Here is a 23911-nt window from a genome sequence, read left to right on the forward strand (position 1 = left end):
AAAATAGCTTTTGCATGTGTGGAATACAATTCAAAGCCTTTTGAAATCAGTTGGACACTTGATTTCTCAGGAGAATTTGATGTGCAATGTGGCATTGAGCATCTCAGATATTCATATGGGAGGTTTCAGAACATAAAAATAGTCAGTTTTGTTTTAACTGGACAGCTTTGACTGTCTCAGTATTTTGTGTGAACTTCCATGGTCGTTACTGCACATTTTAATTACTTTAAACATGCCTGAAGCCAGAGGCAAGAGGTTCAAGCTGAATAAAAATGAATGAATTAATCGCTGTAGTAGTGTTAATTTCTTCTGATGGATACACAGACTGGCCCACTCTTAATATACTCTGAATGTTTGTACAATATACATCAAACCCTTAAGTATGAAAATTAGCTTTCAAATTACAAAGCCTGGATTCAAAATGTTTCCATGAGTTTGACATGGCAGTTGAGTATGAGCAAGAGTGGCAAAATTAGACATGAGATATGAAAGAATATTAGCAGACCTGGAGTTACTCTCACCACATCTTCACCTGCATTAGGCTGGACGTTATTATACTAGTCTCAGCTTTAATACAGCTCTTTCTTTGAGCTGTTTAGGTAGTCTATTAACATGTGCTTTTACTATTTTCTTCAACTTCTTACAGATGGATTGATAGAATTTGAAACTAAACTGGAATTAGACCATTCCTGTAAGCTTAGCACTGGTCTTTTCTCCAGCTACTTCTGTGGTTTTGCTTTCTGACTGGTTGCCATTCAAGTTTCTGAGTATTCACAGCCAGAAGAAAAAAAAAAAAAGGAAAAAAAAACAAAACATGTTTTTGAGAACATACTGCCCAATTGATCACAGATCAAAATATTCTGTAGTAAAGGCGTTGCTTATTTCTACTATTCTTTCTTCTTCCCCCACTCCAGCACTTTTCATGATCCTATTACTGAGAATTACATGACATTACATTTGTGATTGCCATATAATTTCATTGAAATATTCATATTCTCTTTTATTCTTGTGAAAGGCAAAATATTAAGGTGATATCCCTCCTGGTTTTGGTTTGGTTTGTTTCCAAAGGGAAAATAAATGTGTCCCTTTCCTGTGTGTCTGGCCAGCTCACTAAAACCTTCATTTCTCTATTGAAAATTTCACCTGGCAACTTCAAACAGAAATCCTGAAGCCTAAAGATAATCACCATTGAGTCACAAGTGCAAACAACATGAGATTTCCCTTTTCTCTTTGTTCATTCAATCTTTGTCTTTCTGTTTCCACAAAAATATTTCTCATTTTTTATCTCAAAAAAATAAACTAAAATCCAAAACCTAAGCCAAAATGATGGACAGAGTATTAACATGTTTCTCTTCATTTTCCTGATCAGACTATTCAGAGGTGAGTGTAGCATTGAAAAATAATAGGGTAAGGAAATAGAGAATGTTTGTATTTAAGTTAAACCACACACCTAAAGGTTGTCACACTTCAAAATTCCAGAGCCAAGGTTCGTAAAATGTAAAAGTATTCTTGTACTTTTAGAACTTGGCAGGGCTATGAGAAAATAGTACAATTTTGTTTTCCATTTATTCTGGCTAGCTGACATTTTTACCTCAGTCTGGCATGCAGTAATCATTAAGAGAGCCTGGTATTTCAGAAAATTTGGTAAATGAATGATGACTTTGGGGACATTTTCCCCTTTTTATTTCCTGGGCATATAAAGCTGGTATCAAATGTGACTGAGAAATTGCATTTGCATGCACACACCTACACAAGATTTTTTTTGTCCTGTAATTACTATAGCTATTTTGAGTGCACACTGTACACATGTATATATGGATTTATTCAGACACAGTTTTAACATAGCGCATGTGTGTACTGTGGTTAGAATAAGATTGTGAGCTTTTGCATATGGGCTTGAGCAGGATGATGGGAGTTAGGATTTGCCCTAAATTCAGTGTGGGAACTAGCCATTTTGTAGGACAGAAAAACAGAGGCAAAGCCCTTTGGTTAGGTTACCCAGGAGAGTAGTATGTACACGTGGGACACCTAAAAGTCAGACCACTGAAAGGAGCCTGCCTTCAAGTGTCTTAACATCAGCTCCCTGAAAGGACTGAGAAATTACCATCAATTAAAAATTGATGAAAATACCAGAAATTGAGTGCTTATGCATTAACAGCATAAATACCATATTTAGTAGGATTTTGAAATCCCTCTCCTATATGTACCATCTAACTCTAAAACTATCGAGGTTTAGTTTTTGCCCAAAATTTTCCATTTGTCTAAAGCACTATTTCTGTTTTTATGAATAAGAACCTCTTTGGAACAGGAATAGGTTACTCCCCCAACTCAGACCTCAGTACAGGCAAAGTAGGTGCTTTACCATATAATGCAAGGCTAACTAATTCATATAACATCAGTTTCTACAGGGTTATTTTATCTACCACTGCTGGGAAAAAGATAATATTTTCTCTTTCCTTCTCTTATTGCTTTGGTACATTCGTGCAGAGGTTAGAGCTACTATACAAAAATTCACCGAGGCAGAAATTGATTGAGGTTGGAAGAGATCTCTACTCTTGGAGACTGCCTGCTCAACCCAGCTTACTCAAAGTAGGGTCAGCTACAGAACATTTTTCAGGGCCATGCCAAGTTGAATTTTGAATATCTTCATGAACACAACCTCTGAGGTTGACTTCTACCAGTCTTTGAGCCTTGCAGAAACAAACAAAAAGGCTCAAATAACTGAAAATGTTTTCTAAGTATGAACAATCCCAACTCTTCAGCCTTGTCTCATATTTGGGCTGCTTCAGGTTCTCAGTCATCTCCACGGCCCGTGGCTGGAGTCTCAAATATTCTAGATGTAGAGTCTGGCATTAAAAGATATAGAGATTTACAGGATCCAACTATTCCTCTTTTGTCACACATTTATTTTATTTTAAATAATTTGTGCCTTGTGCATCTAAACTGTAGTTTATTGCTGTGTGAATTACAGTATATTTAAGGATTTGACCCCTCTGATTTTTTTTATTTAGCCAGAGAGCAAATGAAAGGGTCTTCTGTAGTTGGATCTTGTCCTTTTGTCATGTCCCAGTGCAACTCAAGAGTACATAGCTGTGTGATAAGAAGTCCATTCTTCCCAGGTTTGAAAAGGAAAAGCTGTTTCTCAACAGAAGCCTAGATTTAATTGTGCTGACAGGGATTTTTGTATCAAATGTTATACACATGTTCTTACAAATGACAAAAAATGCTGTAGGTTCTTCTTGGACAAAACTTTATCTTCCTTACATATTGCTTGGAAAACTGCCTCTAGGATTATTGCAACTTTAAAAAATGTTATGGAAGTTAATATATGTATGTTTACACAAATAAGGGCTTACTTAATTGCTAAGAATTGCACTGTCTTGTTGAGTGTTTCAGGCAAAATCTGTATTTAAGAATGAATATTTACCTTTGAGTACTGAAGGCGTAAAAGCTTACAGCATTTTAGTTCTGTCTATTAATTAATTTTCACCCTGACAAATTGGGTATCATCTGAGTGTCTCATTGCTCAGGTGGACAGACATTTCTGTTCTAAAATTTGACTGACAGTATCTCCCATCCCTGGACTTCCCTCTTCTTAAACAATAAAATGAAATTACTTACCAAGAAAAAAAAAATCCAGAAGTTATTTTTAAACTAAATTAAATTCAGTGAGAAATTTGATATGAAGACTTCTGGAGAATTCTGGAGATTAAAGTCATCACTGAATAAAATCATTATAGGGTCACCTCACTCAAGATTCCTCACCTGTTTTTTTCAGCTCTAATCTGGAAGACAGATTCTTCCACTTCTTTCTCCCTGCTCAATCTAGGAGATAAGAACAGTTTAAGAAATGGAATATAATAAAATACGCTACTAATACTACTAGTGATAACAGTAATCAAAAGGAGGATCAATAACAAAAAGAGAGAAGAAGAAAACTCAAGGAAAAATGAAGTGATGTGTGCATCACTTAGCAGCACTGCACATCAACAATTTAAATATCAGTGCTATCAAAATTATTCTTATACTGAGTCCAAAACACAGCACTGTACCAACTACCAGGATGAAAATTAGACCTTTCCCAGCTGAAACCAGGTAAACATGTCACATTCTTTTCTTAGATTCTCAAGTAAGACTAGTCAAAGTGGTGCTAGATTACATCAAAATGTACATTAAAATATTTGGCACAGGAAAATGCAGTGAACTTAGCAACTTATTTTATAGAGATCATAAAACAGCTCTCATGAGCTAACAGTCTGAAGTCACTACTACCCTGGACTGAAAGTGAAGCAGTGACCCATAATATGCAATAAAATGCTCCATATTCCATTATTATTAGGGTGAGTTCCTTTCATGTTCATTCCAACACATATTTTTTGGCTGTCACCAAACTTCTAAAATTTAAGGCGTGGATCCCTAAAGTCTGGGGTACTGCTATATTTACACCTACTCATATTAAGAAGAAAGATAAAAGATATCCTTTATTCTGAAAGAAGAAAAAAATTAGAAAGAAATGTAACTGATGGACTGGATTTGTATTGTCTTTCTGTGTTCCAGCTCTAGCATCTGGCAAGGATGTTTTGTTTGACACAAGTGCTTTTTTACCAGGTTACTTTCAGGGGGCAACTTATGTATTATCTAGTTCAATTTTTAGAGGAAGTATTCAAGACAGGCAGAATAAAACATATGAAGGAAGGACTTTATAAAAAATTGGGAGAAGTTTTAGATTTAAGGAAGAAATCATGTTTATTGAGCAAATACCCTTTATACATATAAAGCAAATCTTCCCTTTGTTTGCTTATACAGACACATTTTGCATGTGACATAGAATCACCCCCCCAGACCTGGATCCAGCTTCCTAATCATGAGCTATGATGTCATCCTTGTACTGCTGCTTTGTTGTTTGGGAAAATAGTTTTGGGAAACAGTTTTTTGTTCTTTAAAATTATGACATTTTGGGGGAAAAAGGAAAAAGGTCTAGGGAGCAAGGGGGTAGCAACATGACCTAAAATAAACATAGGAGAATGACCCTGAAATTAAATTGCCTTAAAATTAAAATGTTAGCTTCCCTTTTTTTTTTTTTAACTATATGTCTTCTTCATACTTGTCTTTCAAATTATTCATAAAAATGTGGATTATGGGATATAAAAAGTAAAAAGCCCTACCCAAGCAATTATATATAATTATATATATTTAAATATTAACCAATTATTAAATAGTGCTTGTTCGCAATTTTTTTTCTCAATTTGTAGAACAGACATTAAACTGTGTATAATACGTGGGCTGATGTTTCTAAGGAAACAGCATCTAAATAACAAATTAAAGAATTTGGACACATCAGTCTGTGAAAATGAGAGCATGAGATCAAATCTTCTGTCTTTGTTGGCTGAAGAGTGGAGTGTGGCAGCAACTAGTGGTGGGTTTATTGGAGTCTGCAATGGTAAGTGTTTTTGGTGGGGTTTGTTTTGTTTTTTTTTGTTTGGTTTGGGTTTTTTGTTTGTTTTTTGTTGTTTCTGTTTTGTTTTGTATGCTGCATTTTTTCTTTTTACTTAGACACAATAATTATTAAAATAGGAGTAATAGCAGTAAAAATAGCATTTTAATTTCTTGTCTTTTTACCTGAGTGACATGTAGACACATCGGTCTTAATCAGCTTGCAACCTGTCAGAAATGGAAACTAAGTTATATGAACATGAGATAAGAAAAACTGTAAGAAAGCTGTAATCTGTCACTCATTGGCTCTGAATTACCTTGTTACTTAACAGTTACTAATATTGCTTGGGGTAAAATACTGATCAGCCTGAATAAGGGTGGGGGAATCTGGGGTCATTGTCAGGGGAACACTTAGACCTTCTCAGCATCTCTGCTATCTGACAAGGAAGTGTATTGAAAATATTGTGAACCTTGAATGGGAGTTGCATCAGTGGGTCTCTGGACATATTCATATCCTTTTTGACACATCTCAAAGACTAGGAGGAGGTTCTACCTTCATCAAGGAAAGAACTTAATGGAGCAAAGTTGTGAGGATCTTGTGTTGTCATTTAAAACTCAGCTTTAAAATCTAACTGTGGAATCTAAATTTCTTCCCTTCACCTTAAGGGTGGATCATCGCACCTAAATGTTACTTGTCTTGAGTTTGGATGCAGTTATTTTTAAAATAGATCACTCTATTAAATGGAGTCAATTAATTTTCATGAACTAAAAGCACTTTCTCTCTAGACTTCTCATCTTTGGTTCAGGAGAGCATGTTGCAACTCCTATCTCAGTTGGGCTGGTGGGCCATACATACATACTTAAGCCTCTGAGTGCAATTGTCTGCACTGTTTACATCCTTCACACTTTGGGGTGGCAAGATCATAGTGTAATTAGTATTACCCTTAGATAAATCCATATTTAAAATGCAAAAGAAAACTGTGTTAGCTTTTGGTGTGTCCACACTTTGTCAAAGATACCATTCATAGCCACCAGCAAAGAATGATACCATATAGCCTGTTATGCTATGTTCAGCATTCTCAAAGCTAGACAGAAAAAGAGCATTTAAATATTTCTTCTTTAGATAAGACGATGTTGGCTTTCAATGTGATACAGATTCCATGGTGATGCTGTCATAAAAGTAGCAGAAATCTTTTCTGAACAATTCTATCTTCACACAGGTTTTTGAGTTCAGTTTCATTCATGGTGTGAAACTATTTCATCAAATCAGAAAAAGCCTTTGTAATAGAAATAAATACCATCACCTTCAGATTAAAAAGTTTAAAAGCTTGGTGTCCATCGCTGTAAATCTCTGAGATATGCAATTTGGATAATTGTGATGAATATACCTGATGGAAACTGATGGTTTATTTGAAGTAAGCAGAACTTTCTGCTTGCATTAAGAGTTGCAAATATTCATAAGTCATTAAAATGTCCTTTTTTTTTTTTTTGCAGAGCCATATTCTAAATGGAACTTTTATTTGAACTTTTTTTTGAGGGAGTAATTGTTGATTGCTTCAGAACTACTCTGTTTGTAGACAGAGCTCTTTGACTGTACAGTTAAAATAAGAAATCATCTAATATTAAGAAATCATCTCATCAATCCACATCTTAGAAACCTCATACTTCCTTTCTAGCACATGGGACAAAGATGGCTCAAAAGAATCAATGAATAAGACATTCAAGAGTTAAAATAGACACACAAAATAATTCTCAAAATATGTGGATCATTAAAAGACAAAATTTATAATACACTAAAATATTTTTTTTTTTGTCTTGAAAGAGAAGAAACACATTGCAAAGTTGCAGCTGATGGTAACAGAAAAAAGAAAGAAAGTGCATTGACCCAGCTTTGGAGGGAATGATAAAAAATCATAATATTTATATTGACTGTCTCAAGAACAACTACAATGTATACTTTGATGTGGAGATAGTATGATGATGAATTTTCTTTCTACTAAAAAATTATTGTAAAATCACCACCACTACCAATAAATAACCGGATCATTGTTTATCAGTTTCTTTAGACAAATACTTTCTTCAGCTTCCTGCTTCTAGTAGAAGGAACATATTAATTTTTTCTAGAGATATGTCAGAATATAGAAATCAATTCTGTGCAATTCTAGCCTACTATTTTCCTCAGACCTAAGACTGTTACATGTTAAGCAAATAAAATCATTCCCAAGTTTAAAAAACAGCTTTTCTTGTCTTTGTACCTTTGCCCATGCAACATTGAAAAGTTGGCTGATTTTTAATTTTTTCCACGGAACAAACAAGAACTAATTATTTTTTAATCTGGTTCTTTTTCCCATCATTTTCTACTTAATATTGCCTTTAAAATTGAGTTTTGAAACAGTGAATGCTTTGAAGTAAACTTATTTCATAAAACCATATACTCTAATGGCTGGGGAAAAAAATGTACTGTCGACTGTAAAAAGTAGGAAGTTGGCAGAATAATTTTTTGATGTTTCCAGAAGAATGTTTCCCACATTTCATCATTTTGAAATTGAGGACACTGCTAAGAAAAGATTGTAAATATGGACTTCAAAGGAATGATTAAAAAAAAAAGAAAAGTATTGCCTACTGAAAAGATACATAACCATTGTTCTCATCCTACATATTCTTAAAAGTCATGGGTTTATAATAATCTAGTTAGGTTTGCCATGCTGTGTATAATATCACTTTGTCACGGGTATTTCTCTGACTCACTGCATTGAAGGTCACTAATGAGAGTTCAATGCCTCAAGAAATTTCCACTTTTGTTGAGATGACAATCTTCTGCTTTGTCCACTTAGAACCTCAACTACTTTCATTCCTTTTCCCTGCTTGTACTTTTAGTAGGAGAGCTCTTCAGCTTTGAAATTTTATTTAATTCTACATACAGATAGAAGTCTAGAGTTTCAATATGTAGAGGAGTCAATAGGAAGACTGAATAAAACAGTAGGGGTGTAGGTACATTAGGAACTGCAGACCTTTATGGACAGAGGAACTTGAGTACAAAGGAACCAGCTGTGACATACTCATATTGGTAATGTTACCTCAAAACCAAAATGCTCTAAAGGATAATTTAAAACAGAAGTTAGTAGAAATCCAGTTGTTGTAGAACAACAGGTAGTTTAGGCTGACAGTCTGCAGATATCAAAACTAATGCTAAGTATTTCTCCCAAAAGAGAGGAAGGAAATTCACAGGGGAAACATAGTGCTTTATACATAGAGTATGCAACACTAATCAATGAAATAGGGAGAAACTTAGTGTTTCCATAGTTATCCTGGGAGCTTGGAAAATAAGATAAGGAGTTATTACAAATCTTAGAATCTAAACAATTACCCTGACATCCCAGGTAACTCAGAGACCTGGTGGAAAGAGGAAAATACATGGAATGCTGTGTTGCCAGGTTTCCAGCTTCATAGGATTCTACACTAGGACATAGCAGAGGAAAAATGAATGTATGAAACCAAGGGAACATTAAATAATTATGATCATAACTTAAAAGCCTTATTAATTTTGGATAATATAACTATAACTATTTGGATAATAACTATGGCTGCTCTTATCAGAAAAATGCAAAATACTGAGTGAGATGGAAAAATTTCCAAGTTTGGGAGAACTATTAAGTGTGAGAGATTCTGATTCTCTATCTAGAAATCTGATAGGATTGAATGGAATGAGGTGCAAACTTCTTATTTTGCTATGATGAATGTTTTATTTCTAGAACAATAAAAAAGTTTTAGAATGCACAAGAAAAGATTCTGTTAAAAATTTGGTCTTGAGACCTGCAGGAGAAACCATTTCAAGATATATTATTGGGAGATTTGTTATGTGATAGTGACCATGCCAGAAGAAGACTTAAAAGCAAGAAACAGGTCAAAAAAATCAGAACATGAGATTTCATTTTTCAGAAAGGAAGAAAGATTTACAAAACAAATGGGAGAGCAAACCCTGAAAAAACCACACCAAACCAACCAAACCAACCAAAAAATAAACAAAATGTAATAAGAAAACTCTAAACAAACCCCCAAAACAGCCTTTTCATCTTGAATTCTACCTAAAAATTATTACAGTGGAAGTTCAAGTAAAAAGAATGTGAAAATAAAATTAATCAAAATAGACCTCATAATCTTATTTTAGGTCAGTAGCTCAGAAGATAAGCTAATAATGATAACATAGACAAAAAATCAGTCTTGAAGAAATTAAAAACACACTAAATATGGATAAGAAATCAACCATAAAATATGCAGAACATACACGAACAGGAAATTAAAAAAAAAACCTCAAAAATAATTTGAATAGTAATTGCAAAAGTGTTCTTAGACTGCTAGTAAATCTCTTGCTCTGCACATTAAAACATTTCTGATAGGGAATTGGTGAGACCATACTGTGATAAAAGAAAACTCAGTTGTGACAAGGCTGCAGTAGAAAATCACAATGAATTTTTTTAATTGGTCTATACTGTGGAAGACATTGAATAGATTCCTACATCTAAAACCCTTTTGCAGCATATAGGTCAAAGGAATTAAATCAATTTTAAAAATATATAAGCCATATTAGACAAAATAGATAAATTCAACGTCCATAAATCAGGAGTACCAGGTGATATTTCACCCATGGTGTGTAACCTATCATGGTGAGGCCATCACGCATACAGAACAGGAAGGCTGCCAAGATTCTTTATCTATGATAAGAGATCCAGATAGAATTGTGGGAATTACAGGAACAATGAGTCTGAATCTATAATAGAAATATAAGCTCTCTAACATAGCAGTAAACAGAGCCTTTTGGGAAAGAGTCAGCATATCTTCTGTAAAGGGCAACCCTTCCTCACTGACCTGCTGCAGTTCTCAAAGAATGTTTGTAAGCAGGAGTATCAACAAGAGATATTTGAACCAATGTATTTGGATTTTTTAAAGGTTCGCCAAAGGCTGCTAAAGAAATTAAGTGGTGAAAAGCTTCCTTTAAGAACTGAAAGTTGGCTAAATGATAGAAGGGGTAGAGTAGGATGGCATAGCATAATGCAGAATAGCATAGGATTGGATTTAACAGTTGCTTTCCAGGACGGAGAAGAATATGCAACACAGTCCCATAGGGTAGGTGCAGGGACCAGCTCTTTTCATGATTTTAGGGACCTGGAGAAGAAAGGAACAAAGAATCTGCAGATCTGTGACTGCTGCTAATCTCCTTTGTGGTGAAGAACACTGAATTGGAATATTATTAATCCTGAAAACTAATTAGAAGCTGTTGTTAACCAAACTGCAATATTAGAAATAAAGGTTCTTCAAACTAGAAGGAGGTTCTTTTCAAGCAGGTAAAACACAGTCCTTCTTAAAACAGCAAGTAGCAAATTTACAGAGCTAACTGCACTATGATGCTGTAGGTGGAGGCATGCAATAAGCTGAAAAATAATTAGATGTTCATTTTCTAAAATGTCTAAATAACAGTGCACCATTCAACAACAGCCCATGGCCATTGACAGAGTTTGGGCTGCGAAAACAAACTAGAATGGTGTTCCCTGTCTAAACATCTCCTGCTGCCTGTGTCCATGATTGGGATCTGGGCTGGATGGGCTGCTGGTTTGACATCATATATTCTTATGTATTTAATTAATGTATGTGGCCCTCTTCTTATCACCTAAAAATTCCTCTGTGAATTCCTGGAATACCTGCCTAAGTTTCTGCCATGTGGTCTCTCCATAGGACCCACAAGGACAGTCACTGCTCTGATATCTCCTCACTGTCTGGCATTTCTCAGAAAATACTGTATGGCTATGCTTTGCCTTGTACCTGAAAGTAAGAGTGACATTTACAGAAAACGTGGGTTTAACATATATTTATTGAGGAAACTGCACCCCCTTGTCCAGGTTTTCAGAATTCTGACAACACACAGAAAAGTAGCTTTAATTAGGATAACAATAGTCCAGGAATGACAGAAAGATTAAAAATCCTTCGGTTTCATCTGAAATAAATTTATGGATGAAAGTAGATTTGATGAGTCCTGGGCATAGACTTGCTGCAAACATTAATGGTTTGTCATTGTTGTGGAATCAGGGTAAGAACATGTACTGTTCGTTCTGCATTCAAGATACAGCTTAAACTTACAGATGTTAGACATTTTTTAATAATAAAGGCAGCTGTCAAATTACCGAAGATGTCAGAGCAGATAAAATCCTGCAGCTGTGCTGAGCTCTAAAAAGGTTTTCTTTGACTAGTATGCCACTGCCTCCTTCACTATCATACTAGGTAAAACTTGAAAGACATCAATGGTTTCCACAGGAATGATGTTGTCTTTGTTCTTTTTAATAATAAAATGATCCTTTTTTTTTTTGATATATCACTAAAATAGCACAATAAAGCACATTCTCTACATTTTTTTTTTTTAATTTAAAGCTCTATTATAGCAACTAAGGGGTTTGAAATGTGACCACCCTCAACACTCCACTGGAAATTTTATATATGGCCTTTACAGGCTTTCATTAGCTGAAATCAACTTTCCATTCCTTTAACTATACTACATATACTTCTTAATTCACTTTTGTCCAAAGGAGAGTAATAAAGCAATGATGACAGTGATTTCCTAGCCCACATGAAGAGGTTAAAATGCTTAAAAGAAAAATGAGGCAAAGCTGAAGAAGAAAAGGTTTAATTAGTGCAAACAGTTAGCAAAATATACCTAAGACATTGCTCAAAAACAATCCAGGTAATTCACAATGTCAGCTGAAACCCAGCCTCACACGGAAACTTCACTGCAGCCCTTCATGACTATTGACTAAGGTCCTTGTACCAAAAAAACAAAGACAAAAAAAGACATCAGTTTCCTAATTTTCATCCAGGTGGTTTGAAGACAGCAAGGACATATGTAAAGAATCTACTGTATTTTTAGAGAAAATAGGATCAAGATGGGACCTTTTATATCATAACCTGTGATACTTTCTGTAATGGGGGACTATGGCTGGGAGTACTTCACTGCTTTGTCTGTTCTGATTACAACAGGCTCCAAGCACTTCTTCTTGGGAGAATATATTGTTTACAAAGAAATAATTCTGTCTCAAACAGGTGTGTTTGGGTCTTTTTTTACTTGTGAAGTTTGGGGGGCTTTGTTTTATAAAGCTACTTTTCATTGTAAATACCAATTTTTCAAATTTTTAACTCAGTCCCAGTTGTCTATCATAAGACAAAGACAAAATGACATATACATGTAGGAAATGCAAGAAAAAATTTTAAAAATATTGCAACTTCTGGAAACATGAATATTTTTATGTAATGCCAACATATAAATTGCAGGGACTAAAATCCAAAAACCACTTCATCCAGCGACATATAATTAAACCTTAGGGGAATAGAATTATGTTATCTGAGAAATCCTGTCTAAGAGAAAAAAGCATTCATTTCCATGGATGCTAACAGAACTTGGAGGAAAAGAAGAGTTCCTTCCTGCACCTCTCACTGGTTCCATCACCTCAAACCAAGTCACATTGCAATCTATACTTCTTTTGGGTACTTATGACTGTGAATGTAAGAATAATTAAGTTAGTTAATTTTTATATAGTTTGCAGGTAACTACTAACAGGAATTTACTGACTTGGGAATTATAATATTTGGGAATTAAATATTAGTTCTTGAGGGTTAGAAGGATTGTAATAATTGAACAGCTCTGCCTATTGTTTACTAATGAATTGTAATCTGAATGTATGGTCAGTTTTATGGGATTACACAAGAAGGAAAATCCCTCCTGAAAGCTACCAGGCTAACTGTGCAGTCCAGCAGAGATTCTCACTACTCATTGCTGTAGTGAGGCATTTTGATCCATCTGACAACACAAGTTTGTTTTCTATCATGAGGAGAAACACAAAGTGGAAAGACAGATGCAAACACCACAGCAAAAGGGAGGGAAATACAGGCCATTTTAAGGAGTTTCTCTTGTGTGCATACTGGAAATAGAGGGAGTTCATGCACTCACCGTCATATGGAACACTAAATATATAATGACTCCTGCACAAAAGCCCTCCTTGAGATAGCATCACTGTTCTTTGGGCTCTTGACAGTTTTAAAGGCCATTACTAACACCTCCTCTGCAATCTACTCCTCTGCATCACATAAGTGTCAGGGAATCAGATCAAGTAAAACTCCCATTAAAGTAAATTAAAGTCATACCTGCATAAGGGACAAATGTAAACTCAAGAAGGATCTTTTGGTTTGGCCTCAGGAGCTCAGGAACAGCCTGAGAGAGAAAGAATATGCCCAATAAATAGTGCTCTACGTCATAATTTTCTGGTCCATGAGTTTATGTTCTTGAGAACAACAATCTAATAGTACTTTGTTCTCTTAAATATTCATATAGACAGATAACAAACTTATGATAATTATACCTTAGAGACTTATAAATGTACACTTAAGCATGCATCTGTCTGTAGTTGTGACGAAGTGCTATTTCAATTCTGATTTCCACATAGAAATTTCGACAAATACATATTTTCTCCTTATTTAATGGAGAGAAATGTATTATACTGTTTTCAGGGATGTGCAATGCCAAGAAAATTGCTTGAGCCTGATTTAGGTTGAATTTGGACAGAATGAGAAACATACAATTTAAATAGCATAAATTAAATAGTATTGTTTCCTCAATTTCATGTCACAAAATAACCTAGAACCAAACACATCAACTCAGGCAAAGCTAAGGCTTCCTGACTGAGGATAAAGCTTCCCTGAAATGCAGGATGCTCTCTTGTAGAGTTGGGCAATGAATTTATGATTTTCCTATTAATAGTATTGTTGTTCCAATGATTAGGAATTTGTTAATCAGACCAATTCTTCTGGCATACTTTGGTTAACCTTCTTTCAACGTATGAATAACATAGACAAGGAAACACAAATAAATAAGTTGCTGCATTTGTTCTTAAATTGTGTGGAAAGGTTTTACAGAGTCTATTATCAGAAATATAAGTAGCAACTCCCAGATACATATGTATTTTGTAAACATCAATATTCATGTTCTTTAATATGTTTAGGGAATATTTCTTCATACTAAAGTTAGGCAGGCCATACAAGAAAGAAAATGTTCCATTTTTCCCCCCACTTTTATTTTTGCCCATGAATTGCTACTGAGACAATTGATACTGTGCCTTCCTGCATTTGTCATAAAATTCCTTTGTGCTTAGATGATGCATTTCTGAACCAGGAACATTTTCAAAGATGGAGGAGGTTCCAGGTGATTGAACAGCTTTTTTTGCATACAAAGCCAAAGCACGGAATGTTTTTGTGCTGTATTTTAACATGCTTCTGAGACTAAACATGAATAAATAGATAGGATGTATCTCAAAATAAACTCACAGAAGAGTCTCAAATCCAGAAATGGTCAGTGACACTTGTAACATTTTTGGTTAATTGTTCAGGACCAGAAGATGCTAACAGCATGTTAATGGTTCATGAGATTGGTCTAGAAAAAGAGTTAATTCATACTTATATTTACATTTCTTGTTCACATGCAGGAGTTAAAATATAGAAATTTCAAATTATTTTAATCCCGCTTATTAGGAAACATGTCCCAAATTCTGAGTGTGGTACTGCTGTACACAGACATAAATGTGACTTACCTCAGGTTCCCTTGCATGGAATTATCTCTTGCTAAAATTATAGTTAATATGAAAGTTAAAACATTAACAGAATTTAATCCGTGTTGCTCACGTGCCTCTACAATTTCCCAAAGAAAAAAAATCCCTAACATTAGAGAAAATGTCCCAACAAAACAGAATGATTTTATTTATTTTTATTTTTATTTTTTTTTTTTGTGCAAACTGCCCAAAAAATGTCTGGAGTAATTTACTTTTTAGTTTTGTGGGGTTTGTTTTGGGTTTTTTTGTTTGTTTGTTCGTTTATTCGCATGCTAGTTTAGGGGCATAAAAGAAGAAGAAATGTCAACAGACACTAAGGACATTTCAAAACTCAAGAAAAAATAGAAGTATACCTTAAATCCCATGCCAAATTTCAACCTAGAGAAAATTACTGTACTGCAGTCTTGATGTCATGGATACACATAGAGAGGTCTTTCACCATATCCTTGCTGTAGTTAGACAAGTAAATAATCGATTGAATCAATGGAGGCTGTCAATTTCCAAGTCTTTCTGCTGAGAAAGTTTCATAGCAGCATATATGTACATCTCAACAGATTTCCACAAAACCCCACATCAGGAAAGAACAGACGGAGACCTTTAGACAGTTTTGGAAATTCAGCATCAGATGAATCACTAAAGCCACAGTGAAAATTTCCAGCGGACCTACTACTGGCAAAGAGATATTTCATGGATTTTCTCATTATCTTCACAAATTGAAGGGGATGCTTATAGCTTTGTTTTCAGAATTGAAAATCTCTGAGAACTTATGTTTTCTTCTTTATTCTTTCATTTTTATTTCTTTCAGTTTTGTCTTGGTTTAAAACATGACCACAATAAACTGTCACTAACAGGATACTATTTGAATTGTAAACCAAATGTTGCCCAATGAGCACCTGCAAATTATTTGGCACCAGTTTTAAACTTTCCTAAAATGCTAGTCTGAAAACAAACTGCATCTTGACAAAAAAGTTATATTTTTTCCCATTCAGAATTTAGAATTTAAAACATTGGATTGATTTTTACAGTAAAGAAGATGTCTTATGTCTTTTTCATGCTCTATTGTTTGCTTTTTTTTTTTTCCTCCTCTGAGAAGTTTTGTTATGCTTATTAACCTTTGGTCAGCATTGGGATATTAAGCAAATAAGTAACCCCATATTTTGACTTTTTGCACATTACACATGCAAGGTATGACAGCACCTTGAACCTATTATCCATTGATTTTGAGGAATATTGTTAAGTACGTACAGTGTTTTTTCACTCTCCAATTCTCAGCATATATTTCAGGAAACAAGATGAAGAATAGGAAAGGCTGCAGACAACTAGAATGGAAGAATTACAGCAATAAGCATGTTAAATACAATAACATATGAGAGATATTCCCTTCAACCAAAGCTATACCAAAATGTTATAACTGAATACTAAGGGTTCAAAGACATGTGAGTATATGCTGTGTACTTTTCATACTGAGACTAAAATCACTGAAATCAGTGATTGATCCATTTCACAATTTTTGTCTTATCACCGAGGAATGAAATGGTGAAGCTGACTGCCTCATCTCTGGAGTCACCATTGGTTTACATGTGCAGCTCTGAGAGTTATTTTTCTGTCAGGGATGATGACAAAACATCTATCCACTATGTAATACTTATGCATCCTCACAAATGCTGTTTTCTGTGTTAAGCCACTTAGATAAGCTTAAAATTTTCAGTACATTCAGCAACAGGGAAGTGATAGGGCAGGCTGCAAAGAACTTTTGACGATGGGCATTTTTCCCCCCACCATTAAGAATAAGATATTTTTCATAAACAAGTGACCATGACCATATAGTCACGGTAAAATTATCCACATTCTTCTGCAATACTAGAGGCTACATTGCATGGCAAAGTTAAGGTGTTTTCTTTGTGGGTAATCATTTAGCTGTTAATATAATTTCAATTGTTAGCCTTAGTTTCCAGAGAATCTTTAAATTATCAAGAATCTCCATTTTCTTGTCTTTTTACAGATTCAGTCAGCAACTAGGAAGTTCTATTACAGTCCCTTAATTATATCTCCTTACACCTTTATCTTATTTATTTGCTTAGCCCAGAAACATGTGGGTGATTCACTGGGAAAATTTTTCTGAATTTAAATGTGAATAATATCTTAGTGCTCCTATAGGCATTAGATTGATGGCTAAGTAGTTATTATTTCCAGATGTCATTCCATTCTATCTACACCCAGGTACTGCTCAGCTGTGTTTGAAGTCAAGGAATCTATTTACACACACAAAAGACAAAAAGAAAAAATCCACATTGAGAAATGTTCCATACAGCTGAACTGTAGACTCATAAATTCCTCACTCTAATGTTTACATACTTCTGAATGGCTCCAATTGCTACCAGCCAGGGGCCTGGGTGTTCTGCTTGCCACAAAGAAATCTGAAACCTGGAAAAATTTCATAAACAATTGTCCTTAACCAAGAGCATATGCTCACCCAACCACTATGTAAGGCATTAAATATCCAGGGAATATAAAGAACGGGAAAGGGGAAGAAAAAAAGAGAATAACACTGAATGCTTTGTTAAGTGAAGTAGGATTGTCAGTTAAAGATTATTGTTATTCTATTTTAGGAGATTTTGTGCCCTCAGTGTTTTACCTAATATATACTTTCATTTTTTTTGGTCTTTCTGCAGCTATGGCCTGTGAAATATTTATGCTAAATAAATGCACTATTGAATATCCAAATTTGCCTTTACTGCTGTTTACCTAGTTTACTCCCCTTTTGCACCCTGAATTTTCAAGCTCACAAGTCAATTTGTCACAGCAGTAGGACATAGAATCTCTCTCCCTTACTACATATAAGTTAGAGTCCAGAAACTATGTTTAAACTGATTTTCCAGCCTTCTAAACAGTGAAAGTTTCTTTCCTCAGAATTTAAATAGTCACCAGATATTAGGATTCTACAATTGCCTTTCAGAAACTATTTCACAATCTAATAGAGTCCACCATAGGGAAATTCTTCTTATACAATTGAGACCACATTTGCTTAATATGTATTCTTTAGCTTGAAAAATTAATATATTTTATTGCTAGTTATAGGAGGTTAAGTCTGTGGTTGTGTCACTGTGTCATTTTTTCAGACTGCAAGTTCAAAAAGTGTAAAAACTATCATAAAGCATAACATCATTTTGGTGGGTTTTTTTGTTTGTTTTATGATACAATACTGTGAACTTTCATGGCTCCTTTTGTTATTATCTAAAAACTGTATGTTTCTCTCCTTGGGAAGAAGATCCCATAGAACCTGTCCAGCTTTTGGCAGCATGATTAAGAAATGCTGTGGTGATTTGACTCATTTTATCCTTCCATCACTGCTGCACAAGTAACATCATGTGCATCAAATGTTTTCATGCCTTAACTTATTAACAGAATGTGACTGCAATTGAGTGTATTTAAATGGGAAATATAAAAGCAGAATGCTGAATTTTCCTTGTTTAAGAGTACAGATAGTTTAGCAGTAAGGTATCAGAACTAGCTAATATGGCATTGTAAAGACAGACTCAAGGTCAATACCCAGTACACCTCCCATTTTACCCCATTTTGTGTTTCAGATGTGGTTTTAAATTGTTGATGCAAAAATTCCTAAACAACATCTATTCAGGGTCTGAAGTATAACTATAAAAACCATCTATAGAAAATTCTTACCTAAGAGCTACACACATCTACACAGACACACATTTGCAAAAGTCAGTTCCTGGAGTAGACATATTGAAATCAGTTTCAGGTGCTCTGTTCAGCAGGAGTAAAATTCGTAAGAAAAACAAAAGCAGAAAAAATATGTAGCCATATTTTCTTCCTGTTGCTTTTGTAGGAAAAGATCTGTCTTGCTTACATCACAGGTTCTTCTATCACTTTTGTTTCATGGACTCTCCTACTGTCTTAAGCAATAAAATCCTACTCTTCTACTAACCTGAGGCTTGCTCTGCCCTGCTATGGGTGCATTACAAGTTTCAGATATACCTTTTTGGACCTCTTACACTCGATGGATCTTAATGAACAAGTCCTGGCAAATACTTTGTAAAAGCTATTTCAAGAAGAGTTAAGAAGAAAGAAAATAGCATGGATTCAAGAAAAGTAGGGAAGCAGAGCACTTACAGAAATAAGAGAAATTGTAGTCTCATCTTCTTCAATGTATCGTCTTCAAAGAAACATCTGAAAATTTGCTTAAAATAGTACTGATAGACAGCATGCAAAGAAACCTGATCACTCAAGTTTAGCTGCAGCAAAATGCTGCATGCAGTCTTCTGAACTCCAAGAGCAACAAAATTGTGTCTGTTTTCATTCCTCCATGGTTTCTTAATTTGAATACTACCATATATTGATATTGCCATATGTGTCTTCTGAAAATGTCACTCTTGAATGCACTACATTCAGGTACACCACATTAGTGAGTGTACTGAGTAATGACAGCACTTACACTGCACACCTTTGGTGGCATGTTGGTCCATCCACACCTCTGGTGATCTGCACTCCATTACTGTTACAATAGAAGAATAGAGGAATACAGTACAAAATGAAAATGAAGAAGCATAGCTTTGACTCCTTGAAATAAATGTGGGGAACAGATGAATTAGCTAAACCTAAACATGCATCAAATCAGGAATATAATTATCTATAGTATAACCAAAGTCAACTTGTCCTCTTTCCCATGTAATAATGACTTAATACAGAAAAGTGTTTATGACATATATTTCATATGCCATTATGTATCACCTGCAATGAAAAACACAAAAATCCTCCTGCATTATCCAGAACTGTTCTATGAATTTCAGATAGATTTAAAATAATCAAACCCCCATGAATATATTTTGATGACATTATGGAGAAGAAGCCATCTTTCACCGCTTATTGACTAACATTATAAATGTCATCCCTAAATTCCAACACAGACAATTTATACTGGGAAATTTCTAGGTGATCTCTAGAAACAAAAGCTAAAGAAGAAAATGTTGTAAACCATTCTAAATACTCTTTCTCTGTCCACTTTGTGAAAATACAGATAATCTTAAATTACATTCCTGAATCCTCTATACTACATGTACATTGTTTGATCTCAGACAGGTCTTCTAATATCTCTACAATTCAGCATTCTGCAACATAGATGAAGGATAATTATATTTATTCTATTTGTAAGGAAAATATTCACTGAACAGAGGATCTTATAAGATCCTACAGTTCATCTGAAATTTCCATGTGGTACTGCGGTATTGCATAATTTAACTGATTTTTTACATGTTGAAGTTTCAATATGATTATATATGTATATGCATATGTGTATGTGTATATGTATATGTATATATATATGTATATGTATATGTATATGTATATGTACATGTACATGTACATGTACATACACACACAGAGTTTGTTTAATGTAATCACTCAAATATATGACAAAAGGAAATAAAAACTAGGCCTATAGTGTAATTGCAGATGACTTTCTCATGTTTCAATATATCTAGCATCAACTTTTATGCTGTTGAAAATTCTTAAGCAGTGGGAAACTTCAAAATGCTCAGAAGTATCATAATTATGCTCTTTGATCAAGCCTTGAAGGAACAAGTATAAACAGATTCATGTCACTTTAAAGGCTGACTGAACAGTCAACAGCTAATATTATGCAGTATTTCTTGATAGTATAAAAAAGAATAGAGAAAGGTTCAGATTTTTGTCTGAAAAAGATACTACAGACTATGGATTATTTTGTGTGTCTGTTTTCTGTTTGCTTTTTTATTATTATTATTATCTCATTTTGTAAAGTGACATAAAAAAATACAATGGCTTTAGGAACATTCTGTGGTGGGGCTAGATAAAGGTGTATATTCCCACTCTTCCAGCTACTCTCAGCAATTTTCTTTGTTTATGCAAAGCAGCTTGGTATAATTTTCTTGAAATCCTACTAACAATTAAAACAGCTCAGATGTTCTCATTTCAGTCTGCCAAGCAAGTTCACTGATGTCTTGTAGTTGTCACATATGAACTTGTCAAGCTTTTGTCTTTCTTGCGACAGGGCCAGGAGCTGGTGTCCCAAGGGAAGGAATACTGACTTCTGTGCCTTAAATACACAACTTTGCTGAGGTTTGCAGTTTTGCTGTCTAGGTAGCCCTGAGATTCTGTGTTAAAGATAGCCTGAATTCCTGCTGTTAACAGTCATACATTTAGTCATATAGACTGTGTGACTTCCTAAAAAGAATGTCCCAACTAATTAAACTTTGAAATTACATTTTTGTTTACACTGATCTGATTTTTTCTTCTCTAATTTCCTTTCCTACTTTTCTTACTAGTTTCAAATTAGGGTTTTATTTGTCTAAATAAGTAACATTGTTATCTTTGGATCTAATCAGTGTAGTCCCATAGTAACTACTAGAAAAATAAAAATGGAATAAATTATTGCCCTGTATTTTATCATTATATGCATATATACCTGATAAGACTATTATTAGAAATTGCAGTGCCAGACGTGACCACTTTTTTATCTTGTTATTGTTTTATGGGTGAGTGTCAGATCTAAGTTTCAATGCATGCTTTAATGAGCAACTGCAAATGAAAATATTGTATGTTTTGCTATGTAATATAACTTTTATCTATCTGCAGAGCACTAACTATGGTTTTGCATACTTGGTTTGCCAAAGACCTGACTCCAAAATCACTTTCTTGGTGGAAACATTTGCAACACTTTCTTATAATTGATGCAATCAAAAGCCTTGCCATCAGTTATAAAAACATGTACTCTTGAGTTGGTTAGTTTGAAATAAAATCCCAGTGCAGACTAAAGAATTTACAGTTTTCACTACAAACATGCAATCAGGTCAAGAAAAATTGAAAGCTTCCCTGTAGTCTTTAACTGAGCATATGAATCTTGTGAGAATTTTATTTCCCTGGTCTTTAGTAAAATTTTATATTGTGTATAATTTGTGTTGAGAATACACTTTTTCGTCTCTCACAACACAGACAACACAGTTGGATAGATTTAGGTAAGATAAACTTCCCTAATTAAGTGGAAATCCATGTATGTCTCTTTTCACAGTTTAGGTCATCGTGCAAATTATAAACTGTAGTAATTTGATGACACTGTTCATATTTTTTTGCTAGTTGTTACTAATGTAGAACAAAGCTAGAGGGAAATTTGTTGTGATCAAAAGAGTGCAATGAGTGGGAAAATGGAATGTTTGAGGTCAGGATTAAGGAGTGTCAACAAAGACCCTAGAAGCTAGAGATCTGGAACAACAGATCTTGCCACATCATCTAATAACTGAATCCCAATATTGGGTTTGTGTGTAATCCCAAGGAGAAAGAAACATGTCCAGACTTCACGAGAGTTTTACAGTCATATTTTGGGAGTACTCTTAAGGATTGTCACTGTTTGAGCAAAATAAGATTCTTGTTTTATTTGTTTTCTTCTGCATTATTGAAAATGGGCCCCAGTATTTTTCTTTACTTTTTAAATCAAGAGGCTCATTTATGACAGAACCTGGTGTCATTAACTCATGTTTTACTAATGGCTTGAAGTAGGTTGGCTTTTTTTATGGTGATTCATGAATTTGACAAAGATCATTTATGCCAAATAATTCCAAGTAAATTTTCAGATTCACTGGGATTGTTCCATCTTACTTATTTTCTTTTAAATTTAGGTAAATTGACTGTACTGACAACAGGTACAGTAATAGCGATATGTAAGAGCTTAATACGAGTTTGTTTTACTTTTCAAGCTGTTTTTCAAAGGTGAGTTTTTTCAATCTAAGGAATGAAATTTGACTTCTCAGATCTGCACTAATACATTGTGCATGAAGATAATTAGACAGCGTTTTGTTTGCCAAAATTTTCCAGGATTTTACTTTCTTTCTATTGTATTCTTATCCTGTGGTGTTGTAGTGGTTTTGGTTTGCCAGTTTGAGATTTCCTGGCCAATGCACCAATTATTGGGTTTTCTTTCCTTATTTTTAATTATTGTTTGGCAATATTTTTTCTTATTTTCTCCACAGGATTTGTATCAATTTATTTTTTCTGTGGCAAAGTCAGTTTGGCATACACTATAGTGTACTCTGAGGTTTGTTTTTGTTTTTTTTATCTAGTAAATTAATAGAATCTGATGGGTTTTTATTTAAAGGGAAAATAGAAAAACAAAGGAGCCAACAATGAGAAAAAATCCACCATAACAGAAAGAAAATTAATAACAAATACTTGCTATTTCAAACTGAATGAAGGCCCATGAGCACACAGGGTGTATGGATTACTAAGTGTTTTAGTGTATCAGAATATAAGTGTTGGAACACTAAAGAATTTTCTATTAAAAAGACAAAACTACAATAAAAAATTCAATACCTTCAAGTACTCAAGCTGACTAAGAGAGCTTCAAGTGACTAAGAGAATGAGAACATGACAGTCTTTAGATCAGTGTTTCACATATATATTTTTTTCCTTTTTAATGACATGTGAACTGGACCTCTATTTAGCAAGGAGAGGGATAAGAGGAACTTTTCAGTTCTTTTGCTTGCCTTTATCTTCTTCCACAATTTCTTTTGCTGGTAAAAACACTAGCTTATATTTTTATGATGATAAAACCATTCTATAAAGGAAAAGTTATAAAATATATCCCTACTTGCTTTCTTTCTGAAGTCGAAGAATACATTTGATTGCAACAAAAATAATTTAATGAAGAATTGAGAATTAGGGTGACATTTCTTGGAATTATTCTTAAATATGTCAACAGTCACATTACTAAAAAAAAAGTGCAATTAGCTTATATGTTCTGTTTGGGAGCTACATTTCTGTTATTTTCCTACCCTAATTATAAAATCTCT

Source organism: Cinclus cinclus, chromosome 6 (genome assembly GCF_963662255.1).
Source record: "Cinclus cinclus chromosome 6, bCinCin1.1, whole genome shotgun sequence".
NCBI lineage: Eukaryota > Metazoa > Chordata > Aves > Passeriformes > Cinclidae > Cinclus > Cinclus cinclus.